The 24,292-nt window shown below is 34.0% G+C and overlaps 1 pseudogene across 1 annotated transcript; it reads left to right on the top strand.

Moving 5' to 3' along the window:
* The first annotated feature begins 8,482 nt into the window (after positions 1 to 8,482).
* Positions 8,483 to 14,839, top strand: LOC149560490 (cysteine-rich receptor-like protein kinase 15; annotated as a pseudogene). The gene is made up of 6 exons (XR_016363696.1): positions 8,483 to 9,654; positions 10,307 to 10,450; positions 10,563 to 10,705; positions 10,802 to 11,012; positions 11,088 to 11,322; positions 13,854 to 14,839. The product of XR_016363696.1 is annotated as a cysteine-rich receptor-like protein kinase 15 (transcript).
* Positions 14,840 to 24,292: the final 9,453 nt, after the last annotated feature.

Below are 24,292 nucleotides of genomic sequence, written 5' to 3' on the forward strand. Positions count from 1 at the left end.
ATGTCCCTAAGGGTCACTAAATGCCATAGGGCTGCGATCTTTGACGGGGTATATCTCAGAGCTCGTGCAAGATATGGATGAGATTCTAGTTCCTACAAGACCGTGTTGTAGAGACCTACAATACCCTCTCTCACTTTTTGGAGATCACATTCCATTTTCATTCTACAATGCCATCTCGGGTGATGCTGAAACTTGTAGTGTTGGCGAGTACAAAGTTGCCAACTGCCAAATCTCTCTCATCTTTCGTCATGGGATCAAACTGTCTGCTCCATTAGCTTCGGGTGGCTGGGTAAACCCTATCCCCAACCTCATCTTTTCCCCTTTAGTGCTCGAATGTTCTCAGGCATGCTGAACCGAAATGTCCTTAAGGGTCACTAAATGCCACAGGGCTGCAATCTTTGATGAGGCATATCTCGAAGCTCATGCGAGATATGGATGAGATTCCAATTCCTACAAGACTGTGTTGCAGAGACCTACAATAACCTCTCTCACTTTTTGGAGATCATATTCCATTTTCATTCTACAATGCCATCTCGGGTGATGCTGAAATTTGCAATGTTGGCCAGTACAAAGTTGCCACCTGCCAAATCTCTCTCATCTTTCGTCGTGGGATCAAACTGTCTACTCCATTAGCTCCAAGTGGCTGGGTAGACCCTATCCCCAACCTCGTCTTATCCCCTTCAGTGCTCGAACATTCTCAGGCGCACTGAACTGGAATGTCCCTAAGGGTCACTAAATGCCACAGGGCTACAATCTTTGACAAGGCATATCTCGGAGCTCGTGCTAGATATGGATGAGATTCCAATTCCTATAGGACTGTGCTGCAGAGACCTACAATAACCTCTCTTTCTTTTTGGAGATCACATTCTGTTTTCATTCTACAACGCCATCTCGGGTGATGCTGAAACTTGTAGTGTGTGATGGAAGGATCTTATAATATTGTTGGAAAGCGTATCTAGCATGTCATTTTTGGAAAGACAAATCATGGAACTTGGTAAATGTTTCATAAGTTAATGAAATGTGTTACTACCAGATTATGTAAACTTAAAGGTGATGAAGGATTAGCTTGAATCAGCTTGTAACTATCTAGCCACCAGATTTTCTATGATTCCATCAAATGTGGGTTTTGTTCGTATTTATTTATTTATTTTTATTTTTTGTGCTCTTGACCTTTGAGGCTTTGAATTTAAACTTGTGCACTTTGGTTTTTGAAATTTTATGTTCTTGAGGTGGCTAGGAGGTATGTTCTGTGTTGTTAGTTATGTGTTGTGATGTTCTCTATCAGGTTCAATGTGGAACATTGATAGAATGTATAAGGGAGTAGATTGTGAAGAACATACCATTCTCCTTTTTGTAATACACTATTTATTATGTTTTAATTAAACTCACTTCTAAATCCTATCTTCCACTTGGACCCATTCCTCTTTTGACAATCCCTGAGATTGCCAATTCTTATTAATTCGAGTAGAGACAAGATGAACCAGATTAATACAGTGACCTATAGATCGAAGGAGGATGGTTAAGAAATGGTCTACCAGAGATCAGCCAAGGATAAGGATAGCATAGTAAGAAAATGATTATTTATCTGGTGGATATAACTCTTTTATATAACAAACCATTTATATGCATAGTAAAAGAACTGAATATAGATTTGAGACATATTGATCACCTACAGTCTGATCATCTTCACAAGTATGCAACTTTTGTTTCACTGTTTCATGCGGGTTTATTGAACTTTCTTTATGAGGTCATTTACAGATGGGATGTTCAAAGGTTGAGTTCTTATGGGTTGTCAATACTTTGACTATACTTTAAGTCAACGATTATCAATATGGGAAAAAATGGAACTTGTTGTATTTTGAAGTACTGAGAAGATGGCCTTGCCCTTCCCAAGGAGTTTCAGAAATGGGAGACATTAGGTAAGAGAATAAAAATGTTACTATCGCTTCAACACACATGACACAATTGGAAATGCAAATTTTGATGGTAATCATTTTGTGATAAGGGAGAGACTAGGGATGATCATTGTTACTATCTCTTTAGTAGTGGATTTTTGTTTTCTCTTGAATTTGGTGGTGGGGGATCAGTGGTAAGTCTCCTTGGATATTCCTTCTTATGATGTTAGTGACAAGTGTTGCTCTTTGAAAACACTTGTACAATCTTTTTTAAATTATTAGATAAAAACATAGAATTGTAAGTATTAAACATGATTAGCCTTTAGTTCCTAGAAGATCTTTATTTCCCCATCAATCCATTTAGAAAGTTAAGTTTTAAGAAGATCATAAATAGAAAAAATTAGAGAAGTGATTTAAACATTTATATTGATTGGAAACATGTGAGTCTTGAGTTTCCTCTGCCTTTTAAAGAATGTTCCTTAGCTAGCATACCTAATTCCACATTCCATAAGAGTGTCATTGCGCTAAAGATTTAGGAAACCAACTGCTCTAAGATAAAGCTTCCCGGTCAATAATAATCTAGCCTATTGAGGTACATAATACTTCTCAATTAAACTTGTGTTAATTCAATATTAATTTTATAATTAACTACAATTTCATTATCTGTGTACAGCGGGTGACTGAGAAAACTATTTAAGGTCCAATTTGAAAATATATTTGTAAGGATCTTGACCAAGGTTCAAAACTTCGATGATTAATACATTCATTCAGGCTAGAACCTCACTACAAAAAAATAATATATAAAAAAGGTAGTGAATAACATCATGTCTAGACCCAAATCAACCAATGAAAGTCAAATCAGCATAATGTAGAACAACAATATATGCATTGAGTGGGTTGTCATAAAAAAGCTTCAGAATAAAATTCATGTTTAGAATTAAAAGACCTTAAAGAACATTTATGCTTGTAACACAAATGGCCATTCAAAACTAAATATGATTACAATATGTGAAATAGCATTACAAGAACTTGTAATGCTCTTGTGAACATCGTGTTAATTCTTGTAAGAATCCCTAAGATGCTTGTTATACTCAAAATTTTGTTGAAATTGAATTAATTTTTATCCTGTCAGTTAATTGGCATAGGGTGATATATGCTTCTTGGATGGAATAATGAGTTCGTGATTAACTCTGTATTAAGATTTATAGCATCTTCTAGTTATTTGCAAAGGAATTTATAAATTAAGCTAATGTCATATGGCTTGCTTGAGAAAGATGTCCATGTTCTTATTGATGGGTACTAATGACTATCCACATTTAGTTCTTCAATATCCTATTTGACAAGCTTTCCATAGACATTTCTTTGCCATACTAAGTATTTTTGAAAACATATTTGAGTAGAAGCACTACAATAGATACTACATGATGTTTTAACAAATAAAGTAATGGGTTAAAGACTATTATTTCCAAGGTATTATGTCATAGTATTTTAATTGTAATGATCTTAGACTAATGATATTCTTGAAGGTAACTTTGACATGCAGAAAGAAAGAGAACCTACAGCCAAGGCTATATTGTGCCTACAACCAAAGCCATAAATGCTCATAGGCAAAGCCACTAGTGCACATAGCCAAAGCCATGGATGCTTATAGCCAAAGTTATGAGTGTTCGCAGCCAAAGCCATGAGTACATGAAGTCGATGATCACAATTATTTACAACTATTCACCAAAAACAACTTCTTTGCAGTTTTTTAGAAATACTAATAAAGCAAAAAAGAACATCTACTAGTTGGTAGACATAATGGCAACTCTCTAGCAATTGAATTTAATTTCATACATGCACATATCTAATTTAATGTCATACACGAACATATCTAATTTAACGTCATACATGAACAAACATATAATATAAAATGATAACCAATAATGTCATATACATTAACAAATACATAATATATTATGATAACCAATAATGTCGTATATGAATAAACATATCATATATTAACCAATAATGTCATACATCAAATATAGAATGTCATATGTACATCAAATGTATGTCGAATATGTCTCTCTGATGCCTATATATATATATATATATATATATATATATATATATATATATATATATATATATATATATATATATATATATATATATATATATATATATATATATATACACATGGGGAAGGAAACAAGTCTCTATGTATATATATATATATATATATGTATCGAATATCTCAACTACATCTTTTCCTTCCCATGAGGGGAAGGAAACAAGTCTCTCGACGTCCTCTGCCGTCGTGTGGAGGGAGACAGTGGAGATGACGGGGCCCTCTTGACATGCTCACTTGACCTCTTATTGAGACTCTTCTCCAGGTCCAACTGATACAAAGAAAGTAGATATGAATCAATATTTATTATACGTTGAAATCAAATATATGTACACACAAAATCAATTATTTTCTTACCGCCAACAAATAGTCACTTTGTAAGTCCACCTCAAATGCTCGTGGACGATCAGGCGTGACAAGACCCTACAACAATTCAATAAATATAATCACTTATAAATAACATTAGAAATTTTGAGATTAACTATTATAAACAACAACTAAAATGAAGAAAATTCTTTCATACCTCCGTTAGTGGCTGTGACCTAGCCACAGCTGCGACCACTCCACTATCAACAGACTGTCGCAGATGAGGAGGTGTGTCCGACATCATGAGCTGCATGTCATACAATACACGTTATATCTAACATGAAACATGGAATAAATATAATCAAATGAATTAAATTAACATGAAACAATTGTACCTGTGTGAAGCTCGTATGATGTCTCTGCTCTGTGTCTGTGGTAAAGGTTGAGGGTCCTATGGAGAACTGATGCACATTTATAATTTTTTTTGTCAATCCTTAATATGATTACGTAATAAATATATGTATTAATTAAAATGATTAAATTGATACATACCTCAGGACTCGTCGAAGGGACAAAAAATGGGCCTGGAGGATCGCTGCTAGGCCTAGCAACACTTTGACCCTAAATTTTGAACAATGTCAATAAATGCTAATTAATTAATCATTCACTATACATATGAAATGTGATCAAATTAATAATTTACCTGTGTGTCAATGCCAAATGTCTTGTTCAGGAACTGATCAGTGACAAGCTCATCATCAGCACCATCTCTGGCATGAGTGCCAAATGTGCATAGGGATTCACATGAAGTGCACATGTGACCACGATGTATAGAAGGCTCCCACTCAACTAATGGGCTCGTGGAATGGATGAGGGTTTGCGTCAAAGCATTAATGGTCCCTAGAGTGCTGGCCTTTACATGTTCCTTCACAACTGAAGGAATAATCACATGCTCATGCTATGGATGGACCACAGGTGCCCTAACTACATTAGGGTCACAACATGCTCCTGGCCTCTCAAATGATGACCCCCCACCTCTACCCTAGGAGTCTAACATATAGAAATAATTGGGGATCTCCCCAAGGACAAACTCACAATATAATTTCTTCAAAAAATACATGGGGACCTCGTGATTGTTGCAAGGAGGGGCATCAAAAACCATCCACCATCTATCCCAAAAATTATTTCTAATAGCATCGTGTATGCACCAATGGATGGAGAATTGTTTAGTACCCTCTCTAACAGTATTTTGCTCACCGAGTTTTCTAAATAATGCACATATACTACCTTTTGGTATTTCTTTTTTTTTTAACATCTTCATATGACAATTTATTTGCATAAAATCTTTTTTGTTCATCCCTCTTAGCCCGCCAAATATCTAATTGACCACTAACTGAGCTATCTGAGTGTTAATGGATTCAAAGGATGATGCCAATTGAGCCCTCATTAGATTGGTTTGTCTGGATTCTTTCAACTGAGCAATGAGTCTTTCTAATTCAGTTTTTCCTCTCTCTATTTCATTTATTATATTTTCTTGTGTGCCTAGCGGAGGTCTTGCAATTGGTTCGGGTTGAGAAATTTGTTGTTCTTCTTGAGGAGGGTTTTGATTTTGAGGTTCTTGAGGGTTTTGTGGATTTTTTGGTTGATTATGGACATTTTCTGATAAAAAATCAATTGAAATCCAACTAAATAAACAAATCTAAATGAAATTTGTAAAAACCCTACAAAAGAATATCAAAAACCAATAAAACAATATGGAAAACATATTAAACAATGCAAAGTTAAGTTTATATCACTTACCTCATCGTCGTGGGTGTGCTCGTTGTCTTAGATTTCGTCGGTGAGGAGGCATTTTGCCAAATGGTGGTGAAATTTCACTGTCAAACCCGCGTACGTGCTGTTGGAGAGCCAAAAAACAAGATGAAAATGATGGGCCGCGGGTCTGCAGCCCATCATATAACTTTTTTGTCATCAGAATAGCGCGTACGCACTATTGAAAATTAGAAAAAAAAAAAAAAAAAAAAACTTGTCATCTTTTTGGCACCACAACTCGGTGCATATGCCCATATATGATTCTGGTTTACTCGGCATCAACTATGACTCAGCACTTGTATATCACTCGGTACCTATATACTGCTCAACACTTGATGTCACTTGGCACCTATTGAAATACTAACTCGGCACACACTGTGGCTCGGCATATATAGTGTACTCGGCTTCAAGACAAAAGGTGATTAAGTGTGTTGACACTCAAATGTCAAAACTATCTAAGGACTAACATCATATCCCCAAAATGTTAAGGAGGAATTTGATAATAATATTCATCTATTTGCAACAAATGATAATGTTCATAACCATAATAGAAAGAAATTACATTCACTAAAAAAACCAGTTGCCTACAACATTGCATCAAAAGAAGGAAGTACTAATCTAGGGGGAGGTGAAAATGATGAACTAGATATTGAATTATTCCTTGCTAAGGATGCAAGGGTCATGTTAACATCTAATTTATGAATTGAAGCTGGACTTGTCAATGGAGATCTAGGATACATTTGAAATATCATATACGAATTGGGAAATGCCCCACCAGATCCACCAATATATGTTATGGTTGAATTTGACAATTACTCTAGCATGCCATTTGAAGACAGAGCTCCAAAATTAATTTCCATTTCTCCAATACAAAGAGGTTGCACATGTCAATTGCCCTTACGTTTGGCTTGGGCATTAACTGTCCATAAGTCATAGGGATTAACACTTTCCAAGGCAACGATTGGCATTGGACCAAGAGAAAGGACAAGACTAACATTTGTTGCTATATCACGAGTTAAGTCTTTGGATAGACTTCAAATTTCACCACCATTTTCTTATGATCGTTATGAAAAGATGAAGACAGGGAAGGAAGTTGTGAAAAGGAAAGCAAAGGAGGAATGACTCAAATCTCTAGAAAGAGATTAATTGTATGCATTGCATATACCATATTTCAATGTCTATAAAACATAATGGATATGATAACCATTATGCTTTAAAAGGAACAATTCAGATTAAAAATTTAATAGATTTTAGTTTTACATGTTGCGTTGTGGATGCTACTAGCTTAGATATCTTTATACATCTATCTAAAACATGCCAAGAGATATCAAGCTCGAAGTGCCTATCTGTTTTAAATATTATCTTTATTGAAATAGGCGTCGTGAGCTTGATATCTCTCGGTGTGTTTTAGATAGATGTATAAAGATATTTAAGCTAGTATTTAAAACAATAAATTAAAATTAATAGGAATTTTAATTTTAATAAAAATAGTTTCCAATCAAATTATTTCACAAAATTTATATATCAAAATTATGTTATCAAAATAATTCTTGATTTAATCTACTAATGGACATTTTAAAATTTTCAATCTACTAGATTAATAAATTAACAATCTATTGGTTCAAATTATTTTATTGTTATATATCATATTTTAAAAATACTAAATACTATATAAAACATATTATGCTATAAAATTTTATATTTCTATTACTTATTTATAAAACTATTTTTCATGGTAATTGTTTCACAATGAATGTGTAAAAATATTCTCACTTTTGTAACGAGCAATTTTTTTGATAAACAAGATCACTTAATATTAATAAATACGTATACAACAGAATTCAAAAATCTACATATAAAAAATATAAAGCAACCTCAGGGGGCTAAAGTAGTGCCTGCTGAGGGAGGTGGCTTGTCACGATCATGAAAATCCCAATCATCTTTGGGATTGGAAGGCGGGCTGGAACAGACCAACCGTCATTAGCGACCGTCATCAACAGCAACCGTGTGAACTCTCGCGGGGTGTTCCTGTATCCCCAGCCTTTTTTTATGAATTGTAATGTTAGTATATTAATTATTAATAAAAAAAGACTATTCATCAAAAAAAAATCTATATATACAATAGAATTTCAAAATTTACATAATTATAGTAGATTGTCGAAATCTAATATCCATACTTTTCAAGTTTATTTTACTATTAGTTATTTATGATGAATAGTTGTTTCGGGTTACAGCTGAAGTAATATCCCCACCTTTTTTAGATTTGTAACAAGTATATTAATTTATTAATAGAAAATAACTATTCAGTAAAAAAATAATTTCAGATCCCACATGTATGCTTCTTCCATATTTCATGTAAACAGCCATTCCACACAATGCGCTTACGACTAGCGGATTCCATCATTATCGAAGGCTCAGCCTTGACCTTTACTTGTGACTTCAATTGACATTGAAAAACCTCACCTAATTAAAACCCTACAATTTCTGGAAGACTCGAACCTACGGCAATATTTTCCTCTTTATTAAAGTGGCAGCCTGGACTTTTACTCTGACCTGTATTGAAATTTCCGCGACCTCGGGCAACATTTTCCTCAGCCTCGACGCTTACTCCCGACTTCAATTGAAATTGAAAAAAATCTCGCCCAATTCAAACCCTGTAACAGCTGAGGGTTTGAGCAAATATCAAATGGGTTTAGAAGTAAAAGAACAAGAACAATATGAAGTACATATCTTTCCCCCTTTTTCCTTGCGAAAGATTAACTTCTCTTACAATCCTCCTATTTTTCTTTTTTCTAATCAACTTTCTTCCAGTCACTTGTACCTACATATGTCACACCTGTAATGAATCTCCGACTTTCACCGATGGCAGCATCTATTCCACAAACTTGAATCTAGTTATCAATGATCTGTTTCAAAATGCCCCTCAAAGTTCAGGGTTTAACACTTCTTCCCATGGCCAATCTCCCAATAAGGTCTACGGTTTGGTACAGTGTACTGGAAATATAACAGCAGCGAGTTGCTCAAACTGTGTGCGGGAAGCGGATAACACTATTAAAAAGCGTTGCCCCAACGCAAAAGGAGGGAAAATATGGTTGGATGATTGCTTCTTGCGCTATGGCAGCACTAAGTTCTTTTCAATACTTGATACTGATGGAGATTCTGTGTCGGAGGGGGAGATCATCGGCAGCGATATTAACGCTTTCCAGTCCACAATCAAAACCCTTCTGTCGGATCTGTTCAACAAAGCTTACGTCCCTGCAAACAAGGGTTTCGCTGCTGGATCTGCGAAATATTCTTCTTCAGGAAAGCTTTATGGTTTGGTTCAGTGTTGGAGGGACATATCAATACAAAATTGCAGAAAATGCTTTGCTCAAGCAAGGCCACAGTTGGAGTATTCTACAAAGCAAGGGGCTCAGGTTAGATATGGAAGCTGCATGGCGAGATATGAAGTGTACTCATTTTATTCCTCTGCTCAGTCGCCTTCTCATTCCCCTGAGGAAATTAATCCCCTGCCTCCCACCTCAAAGAGTAGGAGCTCCTCTACCTATTCAAACTTTTTCTTGTTGGGGTGCTGGGTTTTCTTCATTGGAGTCTTTAATGGAATGAGAAACGGTTTTTGAGTAGATAATTGTATACAGATATTGTATTGTATTCCAGGTCAAATTACGTGTTACATGAGTTATTTATCTTGTTTCCTCTTTTTATAGCGTTACAGTAAATGATTTAGAAAACAGATCACACTCCATTCTAAATACAAAAAGAGAGTTCTTCAGTCAAAGTTTACTATTATATAAATCTACAATTTGGATTAAGTAATAGCTAACTTATAAAAAACATGTTCAGTCCATTTCATAATGTTTATTATTTAATATTTTCTGTTTGGTCCATGATTGGGTGGCTAGGTAAATTTTTTTAGATGCAAAAGCATTTCTACAGTCAGAAGCTTAACTTGTCATTAACATGTCATATACAATATTTTATGATCTTCCTTTTAATAAGATATTAAAAATACGACCTCTTCTATATTTTATTTTATGTTTTCGGTTGTAGTCATTAGCTAGATGCTACAGTTATGTTTAATGTGAATGGAGCTATCTCAATTATTTTATTCTAATGTTCATTTTTGAAAATATTATAGTGCCACTGGCCACAATCCTAATTATTGAACTGTCTTGTACAGAAAAGTCTACAAAAACATTACCAATAGTTTTAGGCTTTGTGGGAGGCAGCATTCTGGCGCTATTTATTTGTCTTATTGTATGGAGAAAAGTAGTTAAATCTGCCTTGTTTGGAAAGGCAATAACTACTCCTACAACCAACCCAGGTGTTCTCTCTGAAATCCATTTCTACTTCAATATTCCACTTGCTGTGGTAGTCTAATGTGATGAATAGACTAAGCTTACCTATTTTACTCTTATTGTTTTGTAATGCTACAGAAAGGCGTGAATTATCCCCTGTATCTGAGTTGCTTATGCAGGAGCATAAATTTGTCTTCAGATTACAAGCATTGATAGAAGCCACAGAAAATTTCCATGACCACAACAAGCTTGGACAAGGAGGGTTTGGTGCTGTGTACAAGGTAGTTTTACAGTTCAAGTCTAAATTAGAGTTAGTTTAACAACACATGGTAGTTTGACAACACATGGGGAGCTCTAAATCTGTCTTTTATGTTCAGGGACTAACTAGAGATGGAAATTTGATAGCAGTAAAGAAACTTTATGTCAAATCTACACAAGGCAAAACAGAGTTTATGAATGAAGTTAAATTGGTGGCAAATGTTCAGCACAGAAACCTTGCAAGGTTGTTAGGATGTTGCATGGAGAAAAATGAAAGGTTGCTTGTGTACGAGTATTATCCCAACAAAAGTTTGGACAACATTCTCTTTGGTAAGTTATCATAATATCTTAATTTGCTCTGGAATAGATGAAGAGGTGACTAATGTGTTAGAATAGGAATAACAGATCCAGAGAAATGCAGAGAGCTAGACTGGCAAAAACGTTATAACATCATCGTTGGAATTGTTCGTGGGCTTCTCTACCTTCACGAGGATTCACCTGTACGAATCATACATAGAGATATAAAGGCAAACAACATTCTGCTTGATCACAAACTCAACCCAAAAATAGCTGACTTTGGCTTAGCAAGATTTTTCTCTCAGGATGAGACGCATATCCATACAAGAGTTGCAGGAACATGGTAAGCATCATGATGATTATGGACTTGACCTGATTTTAAGTATAGATTGCTAATGGTTAATTATTTGAAGTTTCATTTATTTAAATTATATAATAATTATATCTATGCATCAGTTATTCTCTGTTTGCAATTATTTAGGAAATCTTGCTTTAAATAATTGAAGTGTGAAATGTAGGTTGTAGGTTTGTTCTAAATAACTAGGAAAAACAAAATCTATTGTTAGACAAGTAATTATTTGTTAAATCATCAGTTTTTAAATTGAAAGAGAAATAAAAGAACGGAGTGATGATCCAATTGTCTGAGAAACCATGTATACACTTATATGCAAAGAAGCAAAGAAATATCTACTTAATTGAATAGATCCGTATTGAACTCCTCTCATTTTCTTAAGATAGATTCATCACTGGCTGTGTTAATTGACTGCAATAGTTTGATTTTTCACAGGCTGAAATCCTGGATAAAAATTATAAAAATTAAAGAGCATAGATTCATCACTGGCTGAAAAAAATTAAAGTGCAGGAAAGGTACAGAACAAAATAGTAAGATGACTCAGTATGTTATTCATCAATAGAATACAAATATATAGCATCCAACTGACGCCAAAAAGATCTTACAAATATGCTAATAAAATGAGATCTAACTCAATCAATCGAAAACATATTTACACTTAATTAATTATAGACTCTTAACAGTTAAATATAGAAGATCTAGAATTCTTATTTGATTCCTGTTTCGACTAACTTTTGGAACATTATATTCCAACAACAATCAATGGAAGTGGGGCTATTTAACCTCTATTTTAGACGCATACCCATTAAACTGAACACACTTTTTCATGCGCAAGAAACAAACAGATTGATTACACAGACTATTGTCTATCAAACACATCCTCCGTTTCTCACCAAATTCTACAAGCAAACTTCATTACCCACAGTTGTGAAATGTCTCTAGCTGGAGCGTTTCCTGGCATAGCATCTATTTATAGAACTCGAATCCAATTTCCTTCCAAGAAATATTGAGAAAAAAAAAATTGAATCCAAACACATACAAGCCCGAAAGTAATTCATGATTAATGTACATTAGACAGGATTTTGATCAGTCTCTGCATTAAGACAAACCGCAGAGCAGTAATAAATAAGCAATGAATCTCTATCAATCAATTGTCAAATAGAAACCAAAGCAATAAAACCGCATTAGTGCAAATCTCTGAGGTGGAGGACACAACTTAACCTTAGTGGAGTAGGATGCTAATTCTTTTCAGTTTTCAAAGTACTCTTGACACGCAGAGAAAAATTTACCCTTAAGATGGACCGAGATATATGCTTCCTAACTTTTAAAAATAAAAGTGCAGAAATTTTATCCAAACAAATTTCAAGAAACATGCATGCACTGGGGAAACCTCGAATGTCTTAGGCCCATAATATTCATCAAAGTACTACAATGGCTTTTGCATAAAAAAATGCGGGACAGAAAAGCTTTTCGAATGTCAGAATTTCTCCTAAAAACAACTTAACACACTATAGACACGCAAGGAATACAAACCCTTATTTCTTCTACAGGCTGTCAAATAATCCTCTACAGACAATCAAATATTATTCTAACTGTACTTCAACAATGATCAGAAAACCACACACAGGGATCCTCGAAAACCCAAAGACTATACCAAAACAAGCAACTAGCTGTAAAGAATGAGATTAAACTGTTCACCATGCTTTATTTCGCCATTCTATTACTTCTTATCAATCACCCCAAACCAAAGAGCAACATAACTAGCAAAACAAGCCATTCTATACAAGCAACATTTTCTCAACAGGGGCCAAAAATTACTGTATATTCAAGCTTTTAAAGTTTTCCTTTTTTGTAAAGAGTCTGGTCTTCATTCATTATACTAGAACAACAACTGATAGATAATCACAGCATACTAGAACAATACATCGATCGGTTTTGAACCATTCCTTGCAAAACTCTTTCCACCACTATATCTGTTGACTTATACATATAAAATAAATGTAGAACGTGGCCATAAAAAGAAATGACAGCTACAAAGACAAAATATACCAGAAGAACCAAAAAATTACAAAGATTTAAAATCCACTACAGAAAAATATAAACCCCAGAGTGCAAAAGCTAACCAATCCAACATATAGCGTCCAATTTCTTTGTTTTCTTGACTAATGTTTATGTAAATTTTATAATTCAGATCGCTTCAAATTACAATAAAGTGCCTACGAATTTAACTGCCTAACTAATAGCTTCTGCTTCAGTATTATTTAATGAGTTTCAGACCTCCATATTGTTAAGAATATAATATCGAATGTGGCTGCATCAAATTGATTTTCAACAATAAAAATAGTGAGGACTTAATGAGGCATCTCAGTTCATAGTTTTCCCAATTTTGGCAAACAAACTAGATTTTAAATTGATATGTTTTCTTTTTCTTTTGTTTGATTTAGGACTACAACAGTCTTTCTGAACTAACCTTACTAAGCTTTACTGCCAATTTACTGTCAACAATTTCAATTCAAATGTAGTGGCTACATGGCCCCAGAGTACGTAATGCGAGGGGGAGCTGTCAGTTAAAGCAGACGTTTATAGTTTTGGAGTGCTGGTACTTGAGATCGTCACTGGAAAGAAAAGCACTGATATTCTTCTTCCATACCAAATGGAAAGCTTCGTAGATTGGAAACAATTCATGGGAGGAAGTGGTTTGGATTTGGTAGATTCAATGGCATCAGAAATCAATGAGCCTCAAGCGTTAAGATGCATTCATGTTGGGCTTTTGTGTCTACAATCAGATGCAAAACTTCGTCCTGCTATGTCTAATGTTGTTATGATGCTCTCTCGCAGTAAATCGAAATTGCCAAGTCCTTCTAGGCCCGCTTTTGTAAATAGTAGCAAGATTCATGCTTCAAAATCAAAGTCAGGATTGGAGTTGGAGGAGTGTGAAAAGAGAATAGCGTTCCAGACATCTGGGGCCACTAGCTCATCTTCATCAGGGATAATTCGTTCAGTAAATGAAGCTTCCGTTACAGAAATTGAAGCTAGATAAATTTGCATACCCTAAATTATCGAGTTCCCATGAAAGCAACAGGGTGACCACAGGGAGGCCGTCTAGGATTGTCCAAAAGAGTTAGGAGAAACACAAAAATGGATTCCAGGGTGCTCATGGTTTAAATCACTTTGCATGTAATTGTAGTTGGTTCAGCTCATTTCTTCGAAAAGCGGTTAAATAAGTTAGAATATATAGCAAGTATAAAGTAGAAAAAGCAAGTCGAATAATATTTAGATAGCTGGGGAAATAAGTCAAAATATATATAGATGTTTACAATTCTGTTTTTATATTAGAGATTATATCTCCGTGTGCAATGGGTAAGTTCAAGGAGTTTAATAGGTTAATTAGGAAATATTTTGGTCATCTTTAAGTACATTTGTGTGCTAGATAAGATCATTTAGCAAGAATATTGTGCAACAAGGTCTTAAGGACTTAATGTTGAAATAAGAATGAGATGTGTATGTATATGAGTTAGAAATGGTAGAAGAATTACAGAGAAAGATAAACATATTTAAATAAATAACGAGATTTGATGAACAAAAATATGGAGAGACTAGACAAAAAATATAAAGGGTTGGAGAGACATATGAGGTTATGATAATTTTATTAGGATGCAAGAGGATTGCATTTATTTGGGTTGTTAAATTTATTTATTTATAATTATATTCCTTCAATCTCTTTTTTTTTTTACAAAGTGTTGTTACATATAAGAACATTGAATTGTAACATAATGGGAAAATGCCAAACTTTTAGATATAAGTGGTGGTTCATTATAGACTGAATTAGAGTCTTCTAATGTCTTGTATTTGGTGCCATGTATCATGTACATCAATTTTATTTTATATTTACCAAAATATATGACTCAAACTATATTTTTTAGTAAATAATTAAAATTATTTTTCTTGGAATAATTTTAATTTTTAATTATTCCTTTGGATTATACCTTTAAAATGAGCTTGCTTTTGTGAAAAATAGTGGAAAACTCCTCAAGTTACTCTTTATTGTTTAAAATTTTTAAATTTTTTAAAATTATAACTAATAAAGGCATTTTAATTAAATATCTATAAAATTGTTTATGAAAAGATAAAAGGTAATAAAGTAATAAACAATAATATATTAGTGAGTTCCCTCTTGTGATTGCACAATCAGAGTCCCAATTTAGAGGAGAAGTCTTTACCAGAGATCTAAAGCTTATTTTGCAATGACACAGGTTTTGGGGAGCAAAATTCAGAATGGGATCAAAAGAATTGGTTTGGATTTGCACGCATTCACAGATTGTCTGATATTTTAGCTATGGTTTTGAGGTGGGGTTTGAAAATCCATTGTTAAATTTCATTGAAAGATCTGTGCACTTTGTGTGTTCTTCAATGTTTGCATATTTTTTATTAATTTATTGTATTGATTGTTGAATAAAGAATTATGTTGTAGATTTTGAGAAAAGAAAACTTGATTGAAGAAAATTCTAGAAAAAATTGTAGAAAACTATTGACTCTATTCTTATAACCCTTTTCTAGTATAACGAAAATTTGATTATTGAAAATTGGAAGAAAACAATAAATTGAATAGTTAGGGTTTCAACTTTAAGTTTGTCATTAGAACTATGTGATTATCATGAATTTTCTAAATATAGATGAATATTACTTTTACATCTAAAATAACTTAATTACAATATTTATTTGGAAAGTAAAAGATTAATTGACAGGGAAACATGTTGTAACTAAACATATACATGCATGTGAAAACAAATATGCTAAAAATAAAAAGCTAAGTATAGCATGGTTACATGCACGTGAAAACAAATATGTTAAAAATAGAAAAACTAAGCATAGCATGATTGCATGATTTGAGAGATCAAAGACATGTAAAAATATTAATTGCATGTGTAATTTTATTTTATATAATTTAATTTTCAAATTTACTTATTTAAAAAAAAATTAAAATTATTAATTTGTAAAATTAAATAAAAATTATCCATTTAATTCTAAAGTGAATGTTAGTATTAGTGATTATTTAAGTTTAATTAATCTCTTAGTTGCATATAAATAATTTTATATCTATTAATGCAATAGGGAGGTTAACAAATAAATATTTAGAATTTTATTATATTTTAAGAAAAGTTGTGGTAGAATTCACTTTGTAATCATCTAGTTTAATAACTATTTGACTTTGGAAAAAATTATAAATAATTCAATTAAATTTATAATTTTATCTCTAGTTGCATTATGAATTAAAGGAAAAGTAAATATTAATATTGGACTTAAATAAAAGTCAAATACATATTTTAGAAATGAAATTGATATTATTATTTAATCTAATAATATACGTTTATGTTATTAATTAAACCATTTATGATTTAAGATTATTTAAATTAATAGCATGATAATATTTTATATGTACAGAAAGATTGGATATTTAAATACTTATTGTTTTAAATAAGTTTATTAGCATAACAATTTACATTAACATGTATATTCTTACTTTATTTCTAAACACATCCTTATGACCCAAACTAAACAAGAGAATTGGTGAAATTAAATCATGTGGTTGAAAATTATGTGTTTTCTAATATTCTATTTATAGTCTCATGATGTTTATTTTCTTGACACTTTTCTTTGTGGGTTGTTAAATTGGCCAAGTTAGGATGTGCACCAGAGGTTGTCTTTGTGATTTCTTTTATGATGTATATTTATTCCAAATATTATGATGAGCTTGTGTTTTCTTTTAAATTTAGAAGAACATTTATGAATTTTTCTATGTGGTGCATTTATGTCTACTTTAGTTGGGAGAACCAATTGATTTTTAGGTTGCCTATTAAGGAACTAGGTTTGATCATTATGGTTGTTATGGTATGGGACACAATTGTGTTTTATGTACTTAGGAGAGGTTGTCTAGGTACATGTCTTTGGAAGTGACTTGCAGTAGGTCTGGGACCCAAAGCGGTGAGTGTCAGGGTAACCTATTATAAGTTATTTAATAAGTGATAATCTAGTATTTCATATTTTGGGGAAACACAATAAAAGTATAAGTTATAGATATTTTCCCCACCCATGCCTTGATTTCTTGTATTGACTAAGGATGGGAATGGGATGACAGTATGACTGGTTCAGTTCATCTTCTTGAGAGGGTTCTCTGGTTCTACATGTGTCACGCTGAGTGTCCGAAGTTTAGAGTAACAATCCTAGGTAACTCAATGCTTGAGGGTTTGGGGTCTATTGAGAGACCAGTCCAAGGTGACTCAAGTAGTTTAACAATGTGATGACACTCCCTAGAATGTAGCATGAGTCTCCTTTGTAGATTTTGTTTGTACCTCTAGTGGTGTACTTATTGTTGGATGCATTTAATGTGGTTATTTACTTTCATTGATGGCGATTGGTGGTTTATGGATATTGTAATTTTGTCATGTGTTCCTTAACTTGAGGTGGATATCTTTCAGTGACTTTATCTTATAATTTTGGTGATTTGATATATTATTGGTATATGTATGATGTTTGTTATGCGATGTTGGTATTGGATTAAGTGCTCTTTCTTTTGGAGTATCTTATCTTCTTGAGTAGTATGTGTTACTTTTGAGGTAGTTTTAGGTTTTAAGATTCCTATCCTAGGAATGTTTTATGTTTGATTAGCCATTTGTGGATCATTCATTATCTTCCCTGCACGGTGGGAGTGGAAGCTTAACTAGGTAACCACGCAGTCAGAAGGTAGTGTCTTCTTACCATTTGGGTCCCCTTCACATTTCCAATTGTTGGATGTTCGGTGATGCAATTGTACCTTTATCATTCTTATTTCTTATCTCAGAGACTTCTTTTCAATTGATGTATATATGTTATCATGTATTCGGATGTATTGTATCTATTCTCACATTACCTTGTGACATGTGATGTTACTTATTGGATGTACTTTCATTTTTTGAGTTATGCATTTTCTTATGTGATTATGTATCAATTATTTCTTTATGTTCAGAAGACATTGTACTTGAAACTTAAATTAATTAATTTAAACTTCTTAAATGTGACTCAACGTAAAGGAAACTTTAAGTAATTGAAATTGTATCTGTAATTGCTTATGTGTATTTAATGTGCATGTTCATATTGCTTCCGCATTAATGTTATCTTGATGTTGTCAAACTTTAAAAAAAAATAGTTCATTAAACATTGTAACATAATAAGTCTATTTCTTTTGGGTTCTTGAGCAAGGTGTTACACAATCTAAACTACCAATAGTATGGAAATGATTGGACTCTAACAAATAAGGAAGTATACACATGAATCTATAATTAATAGGACACATAAGTAAATAAATTAAAAGAATAATGAGTATAATAATTGTAGACATTATGTTAAATTAGACATGATTGATAAGAAGACTATACATGAACATTATGGACTAGGTCGGAGCTAGATAACATTACAAACTTAGAAAGTCATGGAAATTAATGGGAAGAGAGTTAGATCAGGAAATAATTACAAATACAACATTAAAACAAAATGATTATTCTAATCAACACAGATTTACATGGGGTAGTCCCCTCTAGTTAATAGATAATATGAGACACCAACTATTAATATGGAAGGAAAGGTAACTTTGAGAAAGGATTCTGTTATGAGACACTCTATTCTTTGCACTCTAATTTTTCACTCATTTCATTTTATAATAATCTTAGACGCTGACAACTAACCCCAAATTGAAAGATAGTTGTGTTTTGTTATGAAGATGTCAATCGGATCTCTAAACCTAGGAAGGATATTCGATGCAAAATTGGAATATGGCTTCTACTTGAACATACAACTTTCAATATCTCAAGGAAGTTTCTTTGCAATTGGCTTGTCCATGTATGAATAAATTGGTAGGAAAGAGATTATGTTAAAACTGGGGGTATGCCCCTTTTAAATTTGTATAATATATGACTTCAGTCTCATGTGAGGCCGAAGATTTTCTTATTCTGTTCTTTCCTACTAGTGCCCATTTGAAAAGAGAATTTTGTAACTTCATTTTCTTTTATCTATTATAATAGAAGGCTTAGGTCATTTATCGATTAAACAAAAAAAGACAAGCTTAAGCTAGATCAAATTGCACATAATTTTGTATAGAAAGAAATATTTTTCGAATGAAATTATTAAGTCATACACTTATTGTAGGAGGAATTTAACATTTTGATAGAAAAGTTATAAGACCTTATCAATTTTATAATTTAGCGATGATGAATTCATGAAATTTAATTTCCTTTTTTCCCTTTTTCAAATGTAAAAAAATTATTGAATCTTAGAAAACCAATTCGTAAAATTGAACTTTCCTTTTTCAATGATGTACTAAAATTTTAATTAATTAAATATAACTTTTTTTTCATAATCTAAAAAATCATAGAAGTTTAACTTTTTTTTTCGACACATAAAAGAGCTAATAATTACAATGTTTCTATTTCTTTTTTCTTTTTAAGTTTTTAATTTTCTTATAGGTAGATTTTATTTGGGATGCTTAGAATTTAATTTGTTGTGATTGTAAAAATTTGTTGCATGTATTGTTTCTTGATGGACAATATGTTATAATTACTAACATGTAAACACATCAAAAAATATATATAAAATTATAATCTATGATCTTTTAGATGATTTCTCATTCTTGTATTTTTTTGATTTGTTTTCAATAATGATTTAACATGTAAGTAAAGTGGGGAGCCAACTTTGCACATAATAAAGACTTTATTTAGATTGTCCTACCAATTTAAGCACAATGTTGAAATTTGTTTACACTCAAAATTTAGCTGTTAAAATTTAATTTTTTATTATATAATTATATGTATGAAAAATAATTTACTTTTTATTTAAACTATTATTTTATATGTTTTAACTGGACAGAGAGATGAATGTGTGCATGTGAAAACTTGGTCTCCACTAGGGCCCTCATGCCCTAGCCCCTCCAATGTTTTGGCCTAAGAGTGGGAGGATCGATGGTCATTTGTTTGCTGGTCTTCTATTTTTTGGCTTGGCCGACGCTGGTTGATAGGGTGGTCACGTTTCTCTAGCTCATGGCAGATTTTTGCACGATTTAAACATTGTTGTGATTCATTTTTGTTGGGCGCTATGGTAGGTTGAGTTGGTGGGGCCTGTGCCCCATTCCCTCCTCACTTTTGCTGAGTCCTAATTCAGTTTTGAATGGAGGATCGAGGTATACCCTCCTCCTAGCTTCCTGTTGGTGATGCGGTGATGGAGGAGCCTTCGTCTTCATTGCATGTTAATATCAAGGATCTGAATGGTAAGCCTCAATTAGGGTATAGTGAATCCTCTTCAAAAGAGGTGTTTTGATTAAAGAAAGTGAATGGATGTTTGCAGAGAGATGAGGACTAGCTAATTTTGGTTATACAACCTGAGCAAGTCTCAGAGGATGTTGAATACTAGAGCAATCATGCCCTTATTTGTAAGTTTTTCAGTCTTTGCCTTTCCTTGCCTATACTAGAATCATGGGCTCACTGGATGTGGAACCCAGAAGGAGATATGGAGATTCTGTTAGCAACCAATAACTACTTTATGGTCATCCATGATAGATAGGAATACAACATTTGAAGGGGGCCCTTCCTTCTTTAATTAGGTGGGGCTTTTCATCAAGCCCTAGCATATGGGCTTTAACTCTGTTGAGGAAATCCCTTCATGAGTTCTGGTGTGGATTTTCTTATAGAGGCTACCTTTGGAATTTTGGAGAGAAGATATTCTACACTTAATCTTGCCGCTTCTTGGGAAACCTATGGGTTCAACTACACAGAAATAGGATCGTAAGGTAGTTTATTTTACTCGTATTTGTGTAAAAGTTGATTTAAATAATCTGTTGCCAGATTCTATGGAAATTTGCATGGGATCATCTTCTTGGATTCAACAGCTGGATTACAAGACCCTACCATTCAGATACTAAATTTGCCACGAATATGGGCATTTGTATTGCAACTGTCCTAGGAACAAGTCCCCCACCTTGGCTGCTCCTGGACCCCCTAGGGAGGACAAGGAGAAGGCTACTTCATGTATGGGACCTATTGATCGCGAGGAATTTACTCAAGTCTTGTAACAAAGGTAAAGGAAAGAAGAGAACCTGGAGGGACAAGTAGACCAATGACACCTTTAACAGGTTTGAGGCTCTTGGAGATTTGGCCCAAGAGGAAGGTACCCTAGTTGAGCTTCTTGCTGAGGCAAAAGGGTAGCGGGAGATTCAAGTTGGGGATATACAAAGTGAGTATTAGTTTCTATCTATAGGGGAACAATAGGCTAGGCAATTGGATATTGATTTTCCTCCTCTAGTGTAGGATATTGGAGATATTGGTGAATCATAGGGCTTGATGGGTCCTGTCTTGGCGGCTGCTATCCCCAATAAACCCAATAGGACACCTGATTCTACAAAAGGTAATAAGGCTCCTCTTGTCTTAGGCATACAACAAAATTTCTTCAAAAAGGGGTCTTTGGATAAATCGTCATAGAGTGGTAGGAAGACTGATCAGGAGAAGGTTAAGATAATGGGTGAAAATTTGGTTGAGTCTGGGTTTGCGAAACCCATTGATTCTCATTTCTCTCATCCCCCATAAATGATTGTGTTGTCATGGAATGTAAGGGGGTTGAACATCATCCCTAGACAAAAGGTTTTTTGCATATTAATTGAGTCTCAATCTCTGAATGCAATCTTTATTCAAGAAACCAAGCTTTCAATGGAAGGATTGGCTAACTGTGCCTCGCGGATTTGGCCTCAAGGCTCTTGGTAGGGAGTAGGTTCCTTGAACAGTTCGGGAGGGGTGGCTTGCTCTTGGGACCCTAGAAAAGTTTCCCCCTTATGGTGGATCTCGAGTCGGTTCTCCATCTCTTTGGTTGCTTCTAGCTTTGAAACTGGAGAAAGGCATCTCTTATCCAATATATATGCTCCTACTGATTTTTCAGGTAAATCACATTTATGGGCTCACATCAAATTCATCTAGTCCTTGGACCCTTTTCTCCCATGGATTATGGTTGGGGACTTTAATGCTATTACTAGTTTTGAGGAAAAATGGGGTGGGCTAGCTAGGTTGGACCCGTCTTCAAATATCCTCATGGATATGATTGGCTCTTTGAATCTTATTGATGTGAAGACATCCAATGGTGTCTTTACATGGAATAATCAAAGATGTGGGGGAGAGGCTATCTCAAAAAGGCTTAACAGATTTTTGGTTTCCTGCTATTGGATGAACAACATGTGGATTACCAATTCTGAAATTCTGGATTGGAGGGGCTTTGACCATTGGCCCATTAAGCTTTCCATCACCTCATATAGTGTCACCAAATGACCCTCCTTAAAATTTTAGTTGATGTGGCTCAGAGACCTATCTTTACCTAACCTTATGGTGGATTGGTGGTATGAGGGGAAGCCTGCCCATGGAACGGCTATGTACACTTTCAGTAAGAGGCTCCAACATGTGAAGTACATGCTTAAGAGATGGAATAAACATCATTTTGAGAATTTCCATGCTCAGAAGGTAGCTACTCAAACCAAGCTAGATATTATTACCCGTCACATTAGAGATTAGGGGATGACATCTGATTTGAGTAAAGCTAAGATCTCAGCTCTAAAAGAATTGGAGGAATGAGAGCTTCAGGAGGAGATTTTTTGGAAGTAGAAATCTTGTGTTGATTGGTTACAAGAAGGGGATAGGAACACTACGTTCTTCCATAGCTCGGTGAAGGCTTAGAGATAAGGTAATTCTATCTCCTCTCTTGTCTCATCTGATGGGGACTGGATCTCATCTTGTGGAGAAATCTCTAGGGAAGCTATCAGTTACTTTTCTAATAATTTTGCTAGGGAAGTCCATCTTGCTGAGACTAAGGAGCGTGCCATTTTGGATTGTATTCCCCACTTGGTTTCTATTGAGATGAATGAGGCCCTCTTAAGCCCTGTCTTGTTACCAGAGCTAGAGAAAGTTGTTTTTAATATGAAAAAAGGCAAGGCCCCTGGTTCAGATGGCTTTTCGATTGAATTTTTCTATGAGTTCTAGGAAATAACAAGTTTGATCTCCTTGAAGTGGTTCAGGAATCTCATAGAAATAAATAGATGTTGAAGTCTTTGAATTCTGTTTTCTTGGCTCTTATACCTAAGAAGGAAGAGGCTAATAGGTTGGACCAATTCAGCCCTATATCATTATGTAATGTTGTCTATAAGATTATTACCAAACTAGTCGATGAGAGACTCAAACCTCTCCTTGATTCTTTCATCTCTATTGAATAGGGTGGTTTTGTTGAAGGTAGACAGATTTTGGATGGGATTGTGATAGCAATGGAGGTGATCCACTCTATGTCGACATCTAAGGAGAAAGCTATGTTTGTTAAACTCAACATGGCTAAAGCTTATGATCAGGTGAGCTAGGAATTCTTACAGAAAACTCTTTTGGCTTTTGGTTTTGATGAGGAGTGTGTGAATTGGGTTCTAAGCTATGTGACCTCTCCCTCCTTCTTAGTTCTCATTAATGGGGAACTGTCTAATTTGTTTGGGACTTCTCGAGGACTTTGGAAAGGGGATCCTTTATCTCCCTATTTATTCATCATCATGGCAAAGGGTCTTTGTAGATTTTTAAAATCACAGGTGAGGCAGGGTCTTATCCAAGGTTGGAGCTAGAATATTAATCTTCCCTCTTACTCCCATCTACAATTCGTGGATGACACTAGGTTAATGGGCATGGCTAGAATTAGTGAGGTTGTGAATTTCAGGTGGGCTTTGGATACCTATTTGAAAGCTTCAGGGCAACATATTAATGATGATAAGTCATCTATTTATTTCTTTAACACTTCTCATCTTATTCAAAATAAGATTGCAAGGATTTTTAGATTTCAAATCAGATCTCTTCCTTTGATGTACCTTGGGGTTCTTTTAGTCTTGGGTTCTCAGTGAAGAGATTACCGGCAAGGGATTTTGGATAAATTC

The sequence above is a fragment of the Cupressus sempervirens genome, chromosome 4 (genome assembly GCF_028749045.1).
Source record: "Cupressus sempervirens isolate cs-2001-9-10 chromosome 4, ASM2874904v1, whole genome shotgun sequence".
Lineage (NCBI taxonomy): Eukaryota > Viridiplantae > Streptophyta > Pinopsida > Cupressales > Cupressaceae > Cupressus > Cupressus sempervirens.